This window comes from Rhineura floridana, chromosome 18 (genome assembly GCF_030035675.1).
Source record: "Rhineura floridana isolate rRhiFlo1 chromosome 18, rRhiFlo1.hap2, whole genome shotgun sequence".
NCBI lineage: Eukaryota > Metazoa > Chordata > Lepidosauria > Squamata > Rhineuridae > Rhineura > Rhineura floridana.
Genome location: NC_084497.1, coordinates 25007394 through 25024990, shown reverse-complemented (window position 1 = coordinate 25024990; position 17597 = coordinate 25007394). Strand labels below are relative to the sequence as shown.

Below are 17597 nucleotides of genomic sequence, written 5' to 3'. Positions count from 1 at the left end.
AGTAAGCCCTACTGAATCTAATGGGCTTACTTCTGAGCAGACCTGGTTTGGATTTGCTGCTGTCCATTATTCTTTTGCCAAACCACTCTTAAATCATTCTGCCTTTTGCACTTTCTACAGTTTTGAACAAAAGTCCTTCACCTTGGCAATCTCTTTCCATCTGACCCCCCTTTCTTTTTGATGCCAAACCCAGCCTACTACACACCAAAAACCAGAGCAAGGTTAGAGACAGTTTTCTGAAAATCCTTCCACCTAATACAGCATTCTGGCAATAAGGTGTATTAGTGAAGAAACTGGTGGGGAGACATTTAGGCTCTCTGCAAGCAAGAATTTGATATGCTTAGATATTAGTTTGGGTTTTTTGAAGGTCAGTTTTTAAACAAACAAAAAACACCCTACCATCCGATTGCTTTCATCCAGTCTTTAGCATTGAAAAGGTTTGAGAGAGAAAAGAAGCAAGTGTACACAAATGCACATGTCTTAAAATTATCAATTTATAAACATAAAATGAAGAAACAGGATTTTTCCAGGATAGGCACTTTACTACAGATTTACTACTCTGTGTGTGTGAGTCTATATACACACACACAATCTCATCATCCTATCTACTTCCTCCTGTGCCAGAAAATGTGCAACACAAGAAAAAAATATTTTTGCAATTACCCCACCACCACCACAAAGCTTACCCAAGTACACTAGAGTATATTGTGAACCTCCCCTGCCTCTGGTTTAAGTTTCTCTCTCACACACAAACAAATCTTTCCCAATTTTAGTGAAGCTGACAAGGCATTGCAGATTTTACCTGTGAGTTGTGAGCACTTTGCTGTTTTTAAAAATCTGTGTGTGTGTGTGTGTGTGTGTGTGTGTGTGTGTGTGTGTGTGTGTGTGTGTGTGTGAAATGAATGCTAATGGCTAGCGGTGCCGTGTCACAATCCTTCCCCGCCCCGCATAAGGGGCTGCATGTGCCCAGCTGCCTTGTGCGCCTAAGGGGCACTGCGCTCACTTCCCAGGCATCTTTAGTGAGGAGGAGCCGTCCAAGATGCGCCCCTCCTGTATGCCCCCCCCTTAGCAGCAAGAAAGCCAGCTAGCCTGCCTTTTGGCCACGATCCTTCCACCTGCACTTCACCAAAAGCTTTGAGTTTGGGGGAGAGAGAAAACTCCCCGACTAAAGTTTGTGGCAGGTGCTGAGCAGGAAGAGGGGGAAGGGCAAGGGGGTACCAGGAAGGGAGGGATGCAGAGGTAGCGGCTGGTTGCTGAGTGAGTGAGTGAGCACTCATACGCAAACAAACAGTCAGGCAGGAAGGAGGGAGGGGAGGCAGCAGCCTGGCCAGACCCCTTGCCAGCAAGCAGAGAGCAAGGATGGCTCCTCTGGGAAAGGGCCGCCTGAGCCTTTGGTGTATGCATGAACCACGCATGCATGGCTGAGTGGGAGCCTGGAAAGCTGGAGATCCAGGTATTTGGGGGTGAGCTGATTGGAGACCAGAGAGGGCCCTCAGATGCCTGAATCTCCGGCGGAAAAATGGAGGTCTGGCATCCCTATACATGAGATCACTGAGACTTAAGACTTAGTAAAATAAGAAAAGCTACTTTGTTTATAGAAATACATAGTAGATAGGAAAGGCATACTTTGTTCTAAGTTGGAGGGACAATGCCAGGAGTTGGGTCTTGCCCTCACGTTTCAGGAGAGAGAGCAAAGACAGAGATGTCTCCTCTCTCCTTGGACAGTCGAAGAAGAAGACAAAGGAAAGAGGGACAGGTCAGTTTCCCTGAGCATATCAGTTTACAACAAAAGGAAGTTAGGTAGAGAACAGCACAGGTAAAGGTAGGCAAGCCTAGCCAGCTGGAGGACCCTAACTCTATTTTCCTTCAAAACAAAAGAACCCAAACAGGAGTTGCTCTTGCCCCACTTTGCAAGGCCTCTGTTACACTTTGCTTAACCAGAGCTGCAAAACACACAGCTGCTAAGGGCCTTGCAAGAGGTCCATTGCCAGTCATCAGAGCAGGAGGAGAATGGATGTTCCTTTGAATCCATTTAGCAGTTTTTAAAACAGACCCACTCAGAAGGTGTTAAGAACTCAAGAGTGCATTCCAGAAACCAGACTGGTTTTTTGAACCCAAGGAGAACTCTGTAACAGTGCTAATAAGCCTTGCTGCGCATGCACAGAGATTTTGGGGGCAGCAGCAAGTTGACAGTGCCATCAACCAGGAAACATGCCAGAGGCCTCCACCCACTCCACAAGGCTCACAATCACTTGGGGCCCATCAAGGTTGCATTAGGCCTTGTCAGACCCACAAAAGCAGGATCTGTCCTTTGATGCAACACAGGGACTTTCATTAGAGTGTCCGCGTGTTTTACAGAGAATAGTTCTCTATTTTAAGAACTGTCAGAAGACAGTCCTCTCTTTGAAGGTTTCCTCTCTTTAAAGGGGGGTGTCTGGTCCTAATTGAGTGTAAAGATAACTCTATCGCATTGACAGCCCTATTAACTACAAACCCTGATTGGCTATGCCCAGCCTCCAATTACCAATTTCTAGGAAAAGTGGGGAGAGTGCTGTTGTGCTCAGGTCCTGCTTGCAGGCTCCTATCTGGAGCATCTGGTTGGCCACTGGGAGGGCATGATGGTAGCAGGGCTCTTGTTATATTCTATGAAGGGGAAGGAGCTGAAGCCTTGATGTAGCCCATCAACTGCTGGCACCTGCACTACAGACTGAGCAGGTACACAGGTCAGCTTTCCTGTTATCCTCGCTACAGCAAGGTGGACTTTATTTCTGTTTGAATCATAATGATTCTTTCTCCATTTGCATCTATACATATTTTATTTATTTATTTATTTAATTTGTATCCCGCCCTTCCTCCCAGCAGGAGCCCAGGGCAGCAAACAAGACACTAAAAACACTTTAAAACATCATAAAAACAAATCTTAAAATACTGTTATGAGCGGGGGGGGGGGTTGGAATGGATGATTTCTATGGGTCACCTTTCCAGCCTCTGATTTGGAATCTCCTTTGTTAATCAAATAGAGTGGCCAGGTAGTTAATGGGCCTATTTAGTTGCCCCAGCAACTGGTGAAAGGGGCTAGGAAGATCCTTTTGTCATTTTAATCTCTGCTGGAGGAGAGTCTCTCCCCCCACTCCTGGGCTGGCAGAAGTGTGTTTGGAGTTTGGAGTGGGTGTTCCAGAGAATGGTGGGGCTGCAGGCATGCAGAAAAAAACAGTTAAAAAAAAAAAGGATTAAAAACATTATTAAAAAACATAATTCTGACACAGACAGACTGGGATAGCTCTCAACTTAAACGGCTTGTTGAAAAAGAAAAGTTTTCAAAAGGCGCTGAAAAGATAGCAGAGATGGCACCTGGCTAATATTCAAAGGGAGGGAATTCCACAGGGTATAAACACACCACAAGACTCTGGGGCTGTTCAGGTTGCTGTACGCCATGTGCAAACTGTATGCCAGCCTATGCCACCCCATGTCCTCTTTGCTTGGTGATCCATGTCACACTCAGTGGGTGCCCTCAGGGGCCAGGGGCCCTGTCCCAGGCATATAAGCCTCTTGCCAGAACACTCACCGAGGAGAGGAGGGTTGAAAGTGCAATGCAGTCCAAACAAACCAGGGTCAAGCACAGGAAATCAATTCAGGTCCAGAACACGATCCAGAGGTGAGGTCAGGCAGCTGTAAAAGATCAATACCACAGGGAGTGACTCAGCAAGGAAGGGTGCCTACATTTGGGGAAACAGCCAGCAACTAGAAAACTCAGGAGGGAAAGCCTTATGTACTCTTGCCTTCTAACTGCCCCCACCCTAACCACAGCTGCTGATGGTGAAGGAGCATCAAGGATTGCTTACTCACAAGTAGGCCCCTTACTCATGAGGAGTATGATGACTCACCTTGTATCCAGCTAAGTTCTACTCAGAGTAGACCCACTGAAATTGACAGACCCAAGATACTCATGCCCACTAACTTCTACTCTGAGTAGGTCTAACATTGCACACAACCCTCTGGGGTCTCTAGATTATTTACTATTAGAATTTATTACCCACCCTTGGCCCTAAGGACCCAGGGCGAGTTACAGCAAATCAAGACACGTAATTAAAAACAGTTAAAAGCAACCTAAACCACATCACAGAAGATTGGGTAGGTCCTACAAATATAGATCTCGAGGGTTAAAGGCCAGGGTTAAGAGGCGCATCTTCATCTTTCTCCAAAAGTTGTGCAATAAAGTCGCCAAACACAGACACATGCTGTGCTTTTCCCCTTTGACACAGGCATTCTTGGAGGGGGTTCTGCCTCTTCTTCCTCTGGCATATCCAAGGGTCCTTCAGTGGGGCTCCCATCCCCCTGGGCCCATCAAAGGGATCCTTTGCCCTGGTCCCAGGGGACACTGCTTGCTCCCTGAGGTCCTCAGTGTGTGGGGTGCCTAGTTTGTCCTCCAAGGAGTCTGGGTCTGGTACTGGGTCAGGCAGGGCTAAACAGTGACAACCCAATCTGCCATGCGCTGCAGCAGATCAGGGTCTCTCTTGCAAGGCAGCCATTTTCCTCCGCAAGCGGCATCAGAGGAGATGGAGAAGGGGAGAGCTAGCCAGCTCTACCGATGGCCTCTGCTTAGACACGGGAGGAGGGCTAACAGATGAAATTGCAAACCTCCATTGGCGGCTCATTAATCATCTTCATTAAGGCCTAATAAGAGAAAAGTTGACACTCTAAAGAAGTGAGGAGTATCAATCTTGGAATCAAGGAGGAGAAAAAGGGGGAAGTGATGTGACGAAAGGTGACAGATGGCAGACCAACGTGGGCCCCGTCAGCCCTCCGTGGCCTGGGGACATGGCGGCACCCACTGGGCCAACCATCAGCTTGAGAGGTGAAAGGAAGGGTGCCTCCAGACAGGTGTTGATTGTGGGATGGGTGCTTCAGCCACACAGCACCCTTGCCATCAGAATGCCAGCCTAGTTCTTGCCCTACCATGCCCCAATGTAACCCAAATTCACCCTCTCGGGGGGGGGACCTGTTGCCAACACCCCATTTACAATATTAGGCCCCCTATCTGGATTTTTCAGCCCAAGGGCCACATTCCCATTTGGGAAACCTTCCAGGGGCTGCATGCCAGTGGTGGGTAGGGCCATAGGCAAAAGTGGGTGGAGCAATACATGTAAATTTGACCTTGGTACAGTAGGCTGCTTTCTACACACACACCTCCATTAATCTAGCCTCCCTCCAGAGCTCAAGGACACATTCCAGCCATTTGAAAACACTGGAGGGGTGCAAAGGGGTGTGGCCTGGGAAGGATGCACATGGATGGAGAGGACCTGAAGGGCCAGGCAGAGAGGCTTGAAGGGCCACTTTTGGCCCCCAGGCCTGAGCTCCTGCGCCGTCCTCATCCAAGAGAGGAACAGCTGGGGAACAGGGCCTTGTCAGTTGTGATCCCCAGAACCCTGTGCAACTCCCAACCTCAGGAGATTCACCTGGCCCCATCTGTAATGGTGCTCAGATCCCAGATGAAAAGCAGTCTGCTGATGAAATGTCTTTAGTTCAAAGCATTCTGATTATAAGTTGTTAGGGAGTACTTGCTAAATAGGGGCGTAACACTTTCAAGCTGGTTGTACTGTTGTAAACAAGATACTTCAAGGACATGTAAGAAACTACAAAGACATTTTTGCTTAGCTAATTGTTCTCTTAGTTGGTTTCCCACACCCTTCAGTTTCTGCACTCAGACACAGGCAGAAAACATATCTTCAGATACCCAGAATCCTCTATATCCTGGTTATTTTAATTCCACACAAACAGGAAGACCTCTAAGCCCAAGCAGAGTAACTTTGCTTCATGATTAAGAACCTGGCACGAATCCAGTCCAATGTTTACACACACACACACAGAGAGATTTTTCAGACCCATCTACACATTTTTTTGTGAGAGAGTGATTATATTTTATAGCACCAACTGAACTGCCCAGAAGCATAATTATATCCATCTAACTCAGGCTTAAGAGGAAGGCAATGGTAAACCACCTCTGAATACCGCTTACCATGAAAGCCCTATTCATAGGGTCGCCATAAGTCGGGACCGACTTGAAGGCAATCCATTTCCATTTTTTTCAACTCAGGCTTGGGAAGCCTCAAGCCCAGAGGCCACATGTGGCCCTTTTGGCTACTCTATACGGCCCTCAGGAGTCTCCCCAGGCCACACCTTTCATTGGCCCTCCTCTACGCCCTCCCACCGGGCTGGGATGTGCCCTTGAGCTGCGATAGTGCCTCTTGCTTGCTGGAATAAGAGGTGGAGAAATGTGTGTATAATGAGCTTTTCATGGATGACTATACTAAGGTAAGAAGAGTCGCACCTGTTACTCCACCCACTTTTTTGCCTCTGGCTCCACCCACCCCTGGAATATGGTCCCTGAAAGGCTGCGCACAAGGGAAGGCAGCCTCTTCACCTCCCTTTCATATCAAAAGCAGCTATCACCTGCAACAGTCAGACTTTCCCACAACTGCTGCTGGTTTTGACCTATAAAGCCTTACACGGCTTGGGACCACAATACCTGATGGAACGCCTCTCCCGATACGAACCCACCCGTACACTACATTCAAGATCAAAGGCCCTCCTCCGGGTGCCTACTCCAAGGGAAGCTCGGAGGGTGGCAACAAGGGAGAGGGCCTTCTCAGTGGTGGCCCCCAAATTATGGAATGATTTTTGTGACGAGGTGCGCCTGGCGCCAACACTGTTATCTTTTTGGCGCCAGGTCGAGACTTTCCTCTTCTCCCAGGCATTTTAGCATGTGTTTTATATTGTTTTTATTAAATTTTTAAATTGTGTTTTAAATTGTTTTTTTTAAAGATGTATTTTAAATTGTATTTGTTTTCTAGTTACTGTAAATCGACCAGAGAGCTTAGGCTATGGGGCAGTATACAAGTATAATAAATAAATAAACAAACAAACTCTCCTCGTTGGGAACTGGGCAGGGGGAACACATCTGGAATCCAGCACATAAAAGAAAGTTGTAAGGGCACCTCACAGCAGAATGAGAGAGAAGCCTGTAGCTTAACTTGAGAGGCGGTGTGGGTGTGTGTGAAACATCCCATGAATCACAAAAATGGAACCAGGAATCCGCTCAGGTTCAACCAAAAAGAGAATTCTTTATGGGAAATGGAAGATCCTCTTTGGCTCTGAGGCTCAAATGTTTTCTACCTAGTTACCATGCTTATATCCTGCTTTCCACCCCTACAAATTGCCCTCCCACACATGCACACGTGTACGCACACACACACACACACACACTTGCTCCTCACAACAGCCTTGTGAGGCAGATAGGAAACACCAAGTGGCCTTAGCTTCTCAGTCCAAGTTCAACATCGTAAACTGGGATAAGTTCTTTATTTAAAAGGCTTGTTGAAAGAGGAAGGTCGAAAACATAACAGAGATGGCTCCTGTCTAATATTTAACGGGAGTTCCACAGGGTAGGTGCCACTACACTAACGGTCTGCTTCCTATGTTGTGTGGAACCGACCTCCTGATAAGATGGTATCTGCAGGAGGCCCTCACCTGCAGAGCGCAGTGATCGACTGGGTATATAAGGGGTGAGACGGTCTTTCAGGTATCCTGGTCCCAAGCTGTATAGGGCTTTGCACACAAAAACCAGAACCTTGAACTTGGTCTGGAAGCTAATGGGCAGCCAGTGAAATTCTTTCAGCAGCGGGGTGACATGTTGGCGATACCCTGCCCCAGTCAAGAAGCTGCATTGCAGGTACTTCTGTATCTGCAATGCTGTCTGTGGCCCTGAACCTGCCCCACTCCACATCAGCGCCAGTTAACTGCCCTAGCTCACATCTCCTTGTCCTGAGGCATCACCTCCCCAAGATAACAGAAACCCTGGTGGATCAGGACAGCCTCTCTTACACCATGCATTATACAGCAGTGTGGCCTGCTGGGGTCTCTAAACATGGGCAGCGTTAGTAAGGAACATGAACAGGCTCTCCACAGGCACCTCTGGACAGTTAGCCCACTTTTGAAACAGCTCTTCATACAATTCCACTAGAAGTACATTCCTCTTTTCATTCCAGATTTAAAAAATAAAAAAAAAAATAGGTCATTCAGAGGATTTGAAAATCAGGCAGCCAATGTAGACAGGTTTGTTACCTATAAGGTAACTTTATCTGTGCTAGAAGCTGCACTAACGGCCCAGAGGATTGTTTCAGCTAAATGATTTGGGGAACTTGATATTTTATAATGTGCAGTTCTGAACACTGATATATTTTAAATACTCTTGAATTGGATTGTTTGGTTTTTGTGATTTAGGAACACAGCCTTATACTGGTCCATCTAGCTCAGTACTGTTTACACTGGCTGGCAGCAGCTTTCAGGCAGGAGTCTTTCCCAGCCATGCCTGGAGACAGGACCTTATCTTTGTAAGGTATGGGCTCTACCACTGAGCTATGGCCCTTTCCTTAAAAATAAAGCAAGATTGTAGTCCTCATCATTCTAAAGGGCTGATTTAAATAGGAAGCCATCTTCTGTCGGGCCACTGTTCCATCCAGCTCAGTACTGTCCACACTGACTGGCAGTGGCTCTCCAGGATTTTAAACAGGGGACATTCCCAGCTCCACCTGGAGATTCTGCTGGGGATTGAAGCTGGGACTGTTTGCAAGCACTCCAAGTACTTTTTAAGGCCCTGAGTTCAAGTCACTCTCTGTTTGTACATCCTCCCCCTCTCTGGCTATATAGTCAGGTGTACAGAAAAATCACAAATCTGCCCCTCCCATGAAACTGAGCTCTAGCGTGCAGCATCCCAGCTCTTCGTAACCATCTTTTTATTGCCTGCATTGTAAAACCCAGAATATTATACTGAAAATGCTGACACAATCCTAGCCACAGCGGCAACGCTCGACGTCGAAGGCCCTTCTCCGGGTTCCAACTCATAGGGAGGCCCGGAGAGCAATAACTAGATCTAGGGCCTTCTCAGTGGTGGCCCCCAAATTATGGAATGCCCTCCCTGACGAGATACGCCTGGCGCCTTCTTTGTTATCTTTTCGGCACCAGGTAAAGACCTACCTCTTTGCCCAGGCATTTTAATCTTAATTGTAATCTTATTTTAATCTTTGTCTTCACCTTGTTTTTAAAATGTTTTTATAGTTGTATTGTACCCACATTCACCTGTATTTTAATATGGTTTTATTCTGTTGTACACCGCCCTGAGAGCTTGTTGCTAAAGGGCGGTCTAAAAGTACAATAAATAAATAAAATAAATAAAAACAAAACAGCAGCATTTATGTACCTCAAAATGTCTATATAAAAAGAAGGCTCCTATAAATCCCACCGGGCAGCAGGGGAAACATAAAAAGTCATATTAGTATTGACAGGGCGTCAAGCCTCGGCTGACAGAAGGTGCCAAGTCAGAGCCTGAGGAGAACCAGCCGCTGAGGGAAACCAGAGACTGCTAAAGCAAGCCAGTCAGCCTGGGCAGGGGGCAATGTTGCAGGGCACTGCTTGAACACCACAGGCTAGTCTGTCAAATCTGGGGTTAAAACAAAGGTCTAGCTCTTCCTGAGGTTGTTAAGCTGTGTCTGCACTGTCACCCCACCCAACATTAGAGGGGGGCACTTACATGATGGGGCAATTCTCCATGCAAAAACAAATCCCCACGTACAGAAAGCCAGCAGTGTGAGGGAAGGAGGCTTAAGCCTGACAAGCTGGTATATGCAAAAAGTATCCCAATCAACAGTTTTGATTGGTTAGAAGAGCATATGAAAAAAGGTGCATAGAAGAGCTCTCCTGAGACAATGTTCCCCTCGTTCAAATCTCCCGCTTCCATTTTCGTACTCTAAGCTCTATTTGGGGGGAGGGGAGGGGCTTTCCAAGTGGCGGACCAGATCGTCAGGCCACTCTCCCGCGCTTTTGCTGTAGCCCAGCGGCTTTCTCCGCAGAGATAGGAAAAAAGGGTAGAGTGGCCCACCTCGTTGCTCGGGTACGGAGTCTCAGGGTTAACCCTGGGAGCCATTAAAAAAAACCTACTTTCGGAACTGATTTGTGACAGACCTGCAATGTAGGCCCCCTGCAGGTGGGGCTGACTAACGCTGACCAGGTCCCCCACACCCACAAAACAGCCTTCAGCTTGCATCGAGGCAGAACTCATCCACTCTATTGACTTGGAAGTTTGAAGAATTTCAAACAATAGAAGATCTCACAGGAAATATGACCCGAGTTGGGGAGGGAGGGAGCAGCAACTCTTCCTTTTGCTGGTACGTTTATTTTGAAGGGGAGAAATAGGATGTTGCTGCCCAGCCATCGCACGTAAAAATCCTGGATTTCTCCATTAATTTATATGGGTCCCTTGGAGAGGGAACCCACAGAAACAGGAATCCAACCTTGTGTGCTACTCTACACTTTTCGAAAGTCTATGGCTGCCAGCCCACAGGGGCGCCCTCCATAAACAGAGCACTGCGCATGCGGGTTTGCTCTCAGCCTCCCTTCCCTCACGGCGAGCTACCTTCTTCCCGCCGTGTGAGGCTCGCCCGGCCTCTGGAGCGCCTGCGCAGTAGGCGCTCCTCTTCCCCGGCTTTCCCTCACTCGGAGGAAGGAAAGAAGGAGGGACGGAGAAGGGGAAGGGGGAGGGGGAGGGGGAGGGGGAGGATGGAGGAGGTGCCCGGCGGGGGCTGCTCCCGCTCTCGGCCGCTGGGCTGGAGAAGGTGCCAGCGGGCCGCGGGCCTCTGAGGCGTGGAAAGCGGGGGAGCTGGAAAGAGGGAGGCTCGCACACCTGAGGAGGAGGAAGCGGCGGCGCAGCTACCTGGCGAGTGAGTGAGTGCGTGACGCGAGGCGATGTGGGCGGGGCCAAATGGAATGTTCGGGGGACAGGAGGGGCGACCCTATGAGGGGGGCTGCGAGAAGTGATCGGGCTCAGTTCTAATTGTGGAGGGATCCTGCTCTTTCCCCCTGGAAACACACAGTCCTGATTTCATTATGACCACCTAGTGTAGGGAGGGAACGGTACTCTGTACATGCACATGGTCTTTTTGCCCAGGTTCCTGAACTAAGTCCCCATAACGCAGCCTTTGAGGGTTACATGGCAAGAACTGTGCAGGTGCCAAGAAGAGTTTGGAGGTGTAGACCTCCTAGGATTGTGGGAATAGGGGAGAAAGGAAGCTGGATTGGAGGAGGATTCTTGAATGTAGGGTGCACGAGGAGGGAACATGCTAGATTTTGCAGCGTTTTGTGGTAAGGAGGATTGGGTAGGGGAAAATGAGTTTGAGGGTAAGGGGGGTTTGCTTTGGGACGCTGAATTGTCAGGAGCCAAACAGAAGGTGTGAAGGACCAAGGAGGCGGTTCAGAGGTGCTGTGTAGGCCAGAAAAAGTTATGCAAAGGGTGTGAGGGGTCTGGAGAGAGAAAAAATGAGGTATGATGCATGAGAAAAAGGAGATGAGAATGTCAGGGTGCAGGGTGGGGTATTGTAGAGAATTTGTGATGGGGATTTGAAAATGGAGCAGCACCTAGAGAATGGCCTTGGATGTGGAAGGAACTTCAGTTTTGTCTATTTTTAACTTTTGGCACAATTGGGTGGATTTTTCATCGTTACATAAATCAAGAGAAGTGGAAAACAGCCACACAACTGCACTTAATCTATTTTTTTTTTAGTTGGCACAGTTTCTTACGCTTCATCCTCCCTCTGCTGCGGGACGGTCCTACCAGTTTGGGTCTGATTCCCTCCACCTCTTTCCTAACATCTGTTGGCTATAAACACAGAAGGTTTAACAAGTGGGATAACCAAACTCTCATCTGCAAAAATAACGGCCTTTCGGCAAAACAACCAGTTTTTGCTGGTAAGTGTCTATTCGACTCCAGAGGTAGAAATTTGTCAGATTTTCCTTTTGACAAGGGTGCACATTTTACAAAAAGGCAAAGTGAAATTGGTGACAGTGGGTTGTAGCCAATGCTGGTTCTACTCAAACCTATTGAAATTAATGGCTCTGGCTAACTTAGGTCCATTAATTTCAGTGAGGCTACTTTGAGTAAAACTTAGTTGGATACAACCCAAATTGTCAGCATTGCGCAGTGTTCAGGTCTGTCCTGCCTCAGAAGTGGCAAAATAATATTTAAAACAATGTATAAACAAACCATGAGTTGTACCAGAGGTTTGTTTTTGGTTTGCTGTTCATGGTTTGTTTTCCCCAAACCCACATTTAGACTTTTATAATCCTGTATATCCCGATTATGTGTACTTGAAGTGCTTGTTTTGTTCTCCTATCTACTTATTCACATCTCTTCCTCTTTGTTTTTTATTTTATTTTTATTAGATGGTATGCCTCTTCAGTAGGGACTTGTTTTTATTGTCTTGTTTTCTGTACTGTGCCGTGTGCATTGATGGTGCTATGTAAGTAACTGAATAAATAATAGACCTAACTTAGCCAAGCCAAACCATGCTCCTGACAGCAGTGCAGGAGTTGGGGAACAGTAAATGGCCACAATTTTTTCTCTGTGTACCAGCACGCTTGCTCATTCACGATAAGCCATAGTTTGGTTTAGCTTTGCATGCAAAGCAGGCCAGTGGTTCTTTTCAGACATTAAACCAAGCCATGGTTAAGGAAGCTTAGTTAGTTATGATTTGGCATGATGTCTGAAGTGACAAATGTTATTTGTGATCAGATAGTAAACTAGAATTGGAAACCATGGTTTGTGCTAAGTTTGTGTGAAGTCTCTGTTGACAAGCCCTATTTTTTCACTGCCATATATCTGCCTTCGGAGGTAGCTTGTACATAGAAACTGAAATTACTTAAATTGTGGCTTGCCTGTGTGTTTGGAAGCTCAAGCCATGTTTTTGATCATCTGCTCGTTTGATTTTCAATCCTCTCAGTACAACTAACTCCAGAGGTGGTGCTGTGGCTGTAACTATTGTTTGTCAATTCAGACATTACATCAAACCATAATTAACAAAATTATTCTAATGCTAGAGTATGACTATTGCAATGCATGATGTGGTGATGTCTGCATAGACCCACTGACTTGCTTTTGAGCTCACCGAGTGATGCAAACCTTAGTTTTAAAGTAGGGAAACCAACACTTTTATCTTATACTGCTCTGGCTTCTGAAGTTCATAAAACGTTAGTGGCTAACATGAATTTAGAAGTCCTGGTGCTCTCAGTTCTAATGGTCTGCTCAAGTTCATGAGTAGTGCAAAGAAAGAAAGCGTACAACAGTGACACTGGAGTGCATTCTGGGAAGTGGTCTAATTTGAGGAAGAGCAATGTTTCCTGTTTTTCACTTCTCTTTAAGTAAAAGTTGGGTAAGCTGGGAACTGGAAGACGAATTTCTGAGCCTGCAATGTGTTTGGCCTCTATTGCGCAGTTTGATTATAAAACAGTGGCATCACCTAGCAGATCCAAGACCTGAAGCGGGGAGGCACAGTGGTAGAGCATTTGCCTTGCAGGCAGAAGGGCCCAGGTTCAATCCCCTGCATCTCCAGTTAGGGTTGGGAGAGACTCCCTGCCTGAAACCCTGGAGAGCTGCTGTCAGTCAGTGTAGACAATATTGAGCCAGATGGACCAAGAGTCTTACTCAATATATGGCAGATTCCTATGTTCCTGTGAGTTAAGGTCTTCAGGACCTGAATTAAAGTTCTACCTTTGCTGTAATGTAACTGGGTGCCCTTGATGTCAGTGTGGCTGATTTCTGCGCTCTCACATTGAAAATGAGGCTAGGAGCGACCAAATTACGGGGTTAATGTAAGGTCAAACAGGGTGAGGTCTTTTTAAATGTGATTTAAACTAATTTGCCGTGACAGAGAGAAGCCTGGATAGAAGAAAATTAAAATTTTATTTAGCCAATATTCTCGTCTTCTGTGTGCTGGAGAGGAAAAATGCTTGATTTCTTGGGAAGTGGTATTCGAAGTACTTTTCTAAAGCTATTGAATAAAACATTCCATTTGCAAAGAGGGAGAGCAAGGGTGAGATAAAGCACTTTCTTGTTCTGCTTTCTGAATGTACCACTGTCCTCTTGTGTGGTCTTAATTGTGCAATTTATAGGCCGATGTCCTATGCAGTCATCTGGTGTTTCTGGCCAATTAATGATGGCATGAACAAAAGGCAGAAATATTTCAAGCACTCTACATGATGTGATATACTATGTGATGCTAGCTTAGTTCTCCATTCTGCAGACACACAGCTTGTCATATCAGATGTTCAGACAGGACTGGAATTACCCAGCGTACAGCCCCATGGGGTGATGAATGTCTTCACTCCTCACAGAAAACTACTGAGGGAGAAAAATGACCCATTTCTTAACGCTTGGTTTTTAATTTATTATACCTCTTCATGCCCTTTCTCCAAGAAATGCAGCATAAAAAGCAGAATTTGGAGACAATTGCACCTCCACTTTAGCATAATGGCACTTTAAGTAAATTGCATCCAAAGGAAAGCAACTGCCACATTATGCCCTGTATCCATCGCTGTCTTTTAGTAAGGGCATAGAGCCAGGAAGGGGGAACATCTGCCATCCTCCAGATGTTGGTGGACTCCCAGCACCCATAGGCTCCAGCCAGCGTTGCCAGTGGTCAGGGATTATGGGAATCAGGGTTTAGTAACATGTACAACAGAGCTTGATCTTTGGCAGAAAAAATAGCTAATGAAATATGCCTCTTTAAGGGACAACAAAACAGCACATTTTATAATATATGACAAACCTTTATTAGATTTTCAGCAGGGATGGCTGCGTCCTAATTTGGGAGCCCTGTGGGGTGCGCTCTGGGTTGGAATCAGTGAGTGGATCAGTGGAGCCTCTCTTTCCGGCCAGTCGAGTGGGCTGGGGTCCTTGCTTTTTGAATGGCTTAATTGCCTTTGAAGTAGGAGATTAACCTGTAAAGTGTGGTTAAAATCCGTTTTGTTTCTCCTGGATTAGTTTTTGTATATGTGCTGCCTGCCTTCCTTTTTTTTTTTTATTGGGCTGTGTCCAAGTCAGTCCTACTCAGAGTAGACCCACTGAAAGTTAGTCATGTCCATTAACTTCAGTGGGCCTACTCTGAATATGACGAGCATTAGATACAATAATTTGATTTTATTGAAATAATTTTGTTTGAATTTTTTTTTAAAAAAACCAGCTAGCTGTGTACGAAAGCCAAACAAAAACTGGCACCAGGAGGACCACAGACTTCCACACTCCTGTCAACACAGGATATGTGACTGTGTTGCAATGATGACACTAAGATAATGTCTTGACCCACTGAAGCTCCTTCATTTAATTCTGATTTATATGTGGAGCATTTGTAATTTTTTCTTTAAAAAAAAGAAAGGATTTTCCCAGTGACTTGTAGCTTCGGAAGGATGTTGGTTCGCTTAATATATTTTACACAGAGAGCACAGAATGTCTGCTTGTTGTTAAAGCTCATAATAGTTATTTCAGACATGAATTTATGAGGATGAAACAATCCATTGCAGAAGTGACGACATGAGTGGGAATCGCTTCAGGGTGAAGACATATAACGAAGAAGGAAGAGAACAAATATTGAAATAGTATTACTTTGTGTCCCCTGCTAACGTAATGCAGTGAATTCCACTCAGGCATAGAGAACCTTTGCTTCCTCATATGCGCACGTTGGTCATCACCTTTCCCCCCCTTTTTTCCCTTTGATAGAATTGCTTTCTCAAAGAACATAAGGAGCTGCCTTATGCTGTGTCAGACCATTGGTCCATCTCGCTCCATGCTGTCTACACTGACGGGCAGCAGCTCTCCAGGGGGTCCAGGCAGGGAGTCTCGCCCAGCCCTATCTGTAAATACCAGGGATTGGCTCTGGGGCCTACCACTGAGTGACAGCCCAGCTTTTAAAGTATTCATCAGGCTGTACTTCTCAGTCTGCACTGGATAGAGGGATTGATCAGAACAAGGCTGGCAGGAATGCTTTTAAAGCTCAAGATGCACCAGTCTCTATGAGGCCAGCACCCGTGTGTGGTCAGGCACTCTAAGAATGCTCGTAGTTAAGGGCAAAATCCGTGTGCGACTATTGTGAAATTTTAAAGGTCAGGATTTTATATAGATAGATATATAGATATAGATATAGATATTTTATAGACTTTTACTCCTCCTCTTCAACCCCAAAAGGGTTTCCAGATTGAAAGGGTAAAATGACAATAGAGTTGTCTAGACTGACTGATTGATTGATTGATTGATATGCTAAATTAACTGTAATTTAAGTATCATCTACTTCCCCATTTCAACATTAAAACCTGAACATTAAAACCACCTACGCGGCTGGTTTTAAAAGAGGATTGGGCAAACTCACGGAGGATAAGGTTATTAATGGCTGCTAGCCGCAATGGCTGTGTTCTGCCACTGTCGGAAGCAGAATGCTGGGAATCGCAAGTGGGGAGAGTGCTTTTGTGCTTAGGTCCTGCTTGCGGGCTTCCCGTAGGGGCATCAGGTTGGCCAGGGTAAGAACAGGATGCTCGACTAGATGGGCAAGTCTCTTCTTATGCTGGGTACATATAGGCAGGTGAACTAGTAACGTTGTGGATCGTTGTCAACGGCACGCTCCCCCTTCTGTAACAACTGGCCAGGCGCAGCATGCCTATAAAGGGAGGGACCCAGAAATCCCGAGAGAGGCTTGATTTCAGGGCCAGTCAGTAGGACAACTGGCTCAGAAGTAATCAGGAACACATTGTAACCCTTTCATGATAAATTGTTTTTAAAAGGCCTGGTCTGCGTTTGGGGAAACAAGGGCTGAAATGTTTACAGAGCTTTAATAAACAAAGAATTCATTGATATGAATGTAGTTGTTCTCAAGTTGGGTTGGGGGGAGAAGGGAGGTGTTGGAGTTGACCCAGCAGCTGGCAGAGCTAGAAGCATTTCTCCATAGGGTTGCCAGGTTCAATCCCTGAGACTGATCCTGTATCTTTAGGAGAAGAGAAAGTCAGCCAAGTGCAGGTGTTCTTGAAACTCTGTAATGGGAAAAACCACAAGGTGGAATTCTCCCTTCCCCCTGCACAACTTTTAAAGATACAGAAGACCTCTTGGTTGCCAGGCACAGCCCCCAAGAGGTCTTCTATATCTTTAAAACTTGTGGAGAGGGAAGGGAGAATTCCACCTTGTGGTTTTTCCCATTACAGGGTTACAAGAACACCTGCACTTGGCTGATTTTCTCTTCTCCTAAAGATACAGGATCAGTCTCAGGCCAGGAACCTGGCAACCCTGTTTCTCCAGCCCTGTAAAACAATACTGCTCACTAGGGAGGGGCCATAGCCCAGTGGGAGACCATCTGCTTTGCATGCAGAAAGCCCCAGATTAGATCCTCAACATCTCCCAAGTAGGTCTGGGAATGCTGCCTGTCAGTGTCTACAAAACTGCGCTAGATGGACAAAATATTTGATTTGGTGGTAGGCAGCTTCCCCTGCCTTAAGGAAAGTGCTGTAGCTCCGTGGTTAGAGCACCAGACTTGCATGCAGAAGGTCTCAGGTTGAGACCCCCCTCCCCGGCATCTCCAGATAGAGATGGGAGTGTTCCTTGTCTGAAACCCTGGAGAGCTGCTGCTAGTCAGTGTAGACAGTACTGAGCTAGCTGGATCCAAAGGTCTGACCCTGTACAAAGCTGTTCCTACGTTTTGCTTCGCAGCTATCCACACAGTGTGCCTAACGGTGGG

General features: G+C 46.4%; 1 protein-coding gene and 1 long non-coding RNA gene across 4 annotated transcripts in view; one reads left to right on the top strand and one right to left on the bottom strand.

Annotated features, from left to right (window-relative positions):
- The window catches only part of LOC133372735 (uncharacterized), a 30717-nt gene extending 26996 nt beyond the window's left edge, over positions 1-3721 (bottom strand). The window contains exon 1 of the long non-coding RNA XR_009759543.1: positions 3566-3721. This is a non-coding gene — a long non-coding RNA (uncharacterized LOC133372735). The remainder of the gene's footprint in view (positions 1-3565) is intronic.
- A 6722-nt stretch (positions 3722-10443) lies between these two features.
- The window catches only part of NADK (NAD kinase), a 41538-nt gene continuing 34384 nt past the window's right edge, over positions 10444-17597 (top strand). Inside the window, exons 1-2 of one of the 3 annotated variants that reach the window (XM_061600499.1) lie at positions 10445-10772; positions 11612-11796. The gene's annotated coding sequence lies outside the window, so the exon portion shown is untranslated. Of the gene's footprint in view, positions 10777-11611; positions 11797-17597 lie in introns of all 3 variants that reach the window. The other 2 variants (XM_061600500.1, XM_061600502.1) reach the window with 2 other exon arrangements.